Here is a 3,601-nt window from a genome sequence, read left to right as displayed (position 1 = left end):
AACAGATCAATTTCAAGAACTGAGATCGAAGAAACAATTAAAAAATCTCCCAACAAAAATAAATGCCCTGGTCCAGATGGCTTCACACCAGAATTCTATTAAAACTTTGAAGAAGAGCTTATTCTTGTACTGCAGAAATTATTCCAAAAAATTGAGAAGGAAGGAATCTTCTCCAACATGTTCTACAAAGCAAACATCACTCTGATACCAAAACCAGGGAAAGACCCAACTAAAAGGGAGAACTTTAGACCAATTTCACTAATGAATATAGATGTAAAAATTCTCCAAACAAATCCTAGCCAATGGATTACACATTTAAAAAATCATTTATCAAGTAGGATTCATCCCAGGGATGCAAGGCTGGTTTAACATACACAAGTCCATAAATGTAATTCACCATATCAACAGAAGCAAAGCAAAAAACAAAGAACATATGATCCTCTCAATAGATTTAGAAAAAGCATTTGATAAAATCCAGCATCCTTTTGTAATTAGAACACTTAAGAATGTAGGCATAGGTGGCCCATTTCCTATCATGGCCATCTATGACAAACCCACAGCTAATATTATACTGAATGGAGTACAACTGAAAGCTTTTCCACTTAGAACTTGAACCGGACAAGGGGGTCCTCTATCACCACTACTATTCAGCATAGTGCTGGAAGTTCTAGCTGATACAATTAGGCAAGAGAAGGAAATAAAAGGCATCCCAAATGGGTGCAGAGGAGGTCAAATTCTTCTTCTTTGCTGATGATATGATCTTAGAGAACTCCAAAGACTCAACACCAAGACTCCTGGAAGTGATAAAAAAATATAGCAATGTCTCAGGATATAAAATCTATGTCCACAAATAAGTAGCCTTTGTATATGCCAATAACAGCCAAGATGAGAAGCTAATTAAGGGCACAATTCAATTCACAGTAGCTTCAAAAAAATGAAACACCTAGGAATATACATAACAAAAGAGGTGAGAGAACTCTACAAAGAAAATATGAAACCCTAAGAAAAGAAATAGCAGAAGATATTAACAAAAGAAAGAATATACCATACTCTTGGCTAGGAAGAATCAACATTGTTAAAATGTCAATACTTCACAAAGCAATCTACAGATTCAATGCAATCTCCATGAAAATACTATTATCATACTTTCAAGACTTGGAAAAAATAATTCTTCATTTTGTATGGAACCAGAAGAACCCCGTACAGCCAAAGCAATTCTTAGTATTAAAAACAAAGCCAAGGGATCACCCTACCAGACTTTTGGCTGTACTACAAGGCCATAATGATCAAAACAGCATGGTATTGGTACAAAAACAGAAACACTGACATTTGGAACGGAACAGAAAACCGTGAGATGAAACTAACATCTATAGCCACCCAACCTTTGATAAACCAAACAAGAAATTACACTTGGGAAAAGAATCCTTATTCAATAAATGGTTTTGGAAGAACTGGATAACCACATGTAAAAGACAGAAACTAGACCCGCACTTCCTACCATTTACAAAAATTGATTCAAGATGGATAAAAAATTTAAACCTAAGGCATGAAACAATAAAAATCCTCAAAGAAAGTGTAAGGAAAACAATTGAAGATATTGGCCAGGGGAAAGATTTTATGAAGAAGACTTTCATGACAATTGCAACAACAACAAAAATAAAAAAAATGGGACTTAATTAAACTGAAAAGCTTCTGTACAACTAAGGAAACAACAACTAAAGCAAACAGACAACTTTCAGAATGGGAAAAGATATTTGCATATTATGAATCACACAAAAAGTTGATAACCAGGATCTATAGAGAACTCAAATTAATCAGCCTCCTGGTTTTCTCTTTATGTGTATGCTTTACCTTTTGTAAGTGCCCCATAGTTCTTGGATATTCCATTCCATTCCACTTTGTCCACTCCTTTTTCTAGTTGCTTTTCAGTTTAGGAAGTTTCTGTTGATAAAGTTTTACACTCATTGAGTCTTTCCTCAGCTATGTCCAGTTTTATGATAAGCCCATCAAAGGCAGTCTTCATTTCTGTTATATTAATTTTTGGTTTCTAAAAATGTTCTTTTGAATCTTTCTCAGAGCTTTTCTTTCTCTGCTTACATTAGCCATCTGTTTTACATGTGGTTAATGTTTTCATGAGCACCCTTTGCATATTAATCACAGTTATACTAAGTTCCAAAATTTCTGCCATATCTGAGTCTTATTCTAAAACTTGCTTTAGCTCTTAGATTATGTTTTTGCCTTAAGCATGTCTTATAATTTTTTATCGAATGTTGGACATGATGTATTTGATAAAAGAAACTCACAGTTGTAGCTGTGAGCTACAACTCTTGGGCTCAAGAGATCCTCTTGCCTCAGCCTCCTAAGTAGCTGGGACTACAGGCACCTGCCACGCCTGGTTATTATTAGAGATGGGGGTCTCACTCTGGTTCAGGCTGGTCTCGAACTCCTGAGCTTAAACAGTCCAGCCGCCTTGGCTTCCCAGAGTGCTGGGATTATAGGTGTGAGCCACTGTGCCTGGCCAAAAGAAACTAAATTAAATAGGCTTTTAGTGTGAGGTTTTGTGTTTATTTGGCTAAGAGTAAGGGTGGGTTTACTGTTTACTGTCCTTGTAGATGTCAGAGGCTAAAATTTTTCCTCTAGTGTCCTTATTTTTCTCTCCTGTTGTCTGTGGATTTCTCTGGAGACTCCTTAATTGGGTCTGAGATTTGCAGTTGTTTCAGTTTTAATCCTTTCTTGTTATATAAGATCCTGATTTATGTGGTGGTAAGGTCAGGAGAGAGGGGAAGCATTCGGTAATTCTAAGGTTAGGTTTCAGTCTGTTAGTCTGGGATAAACCTTCCTCAGCTCCTTTCCTCCCATTAGGTAGGACAAGAAACCTGGTTGGGTAATTCCCATTCTCTAGGTAGGTAAGGCTCTAGAAATTATTTCATTGAGGCCAGGCTTTTCTTAAGGAGAACAGAATGCTCAGGGTGTATGTCACAAGGGCTACATTTCTCCTCCCTTTACTGGATGCTTGAAGGGATTTTTCTGTGATCTTCACTCCGAGAACATAGTGAGGTTCCTGAAGGTAAAACTCATATAAATGTGGCGATTTCTCTGAGGTTGGTCTCCCATGTGCCTCCTCCACATAGAAAGCCAAAACAGTGAGTAGATAATCATACATTGTATGAGTAACTGTGCATTGAGTACAGCATTTGGGAGAACATGAATTCAGCTGGAAACTGACAGGGAATCTCTACGCCAAGGAAGAAGAGGGAAGCGAACAAGTAAAGCAGCTGGCCTGGCCAGAATTGGCATGGACTCAAGAGAAACTCCTTAGTGCAGGAAAAAGGTCGGTGAGTGAGTCCCAGTAGTTCATATTCTCACAATGAACTCCTACAATACTAGCTGCAGGAGAACACTTTGGGCTTCATGGGCCCTGTGACTGGTTCACGGAGCTGCCTAGAGTCTGTGTAATGGCTGTGTGCAGAGATGGAGTTCACTCTGGGTCCCACACATGCCTTGAGACCCAAGCAGACGCAGGCCAACGCCATTTTGAGAGCCCAGCCCCAGTCACACTACATTCTGCTCGGGGGCCCAATAGCCTTTGTATCTCCACATT

The sequence above is a fragment of the Otolemur garnettii genome, unplaced genomic scaffold (genome assembly GCF_000181295.1).
Source record: "Otolemur garnettii isolate 467f Iridium unplaced genomic scaffold, OtoGar3 scaffold00001, whole genome shotgun sequence".
Lineage (NCBI taxonomy): Eukaryota > Metazoa > Chordata > Mammalia > Primates > Galagidae > Otolemur > Otolemur garnettii.
The sequence above is the reverse complement of the archived record's forward strand: the minus strand, read 5'-3'. Positions refer to the sequence as shown.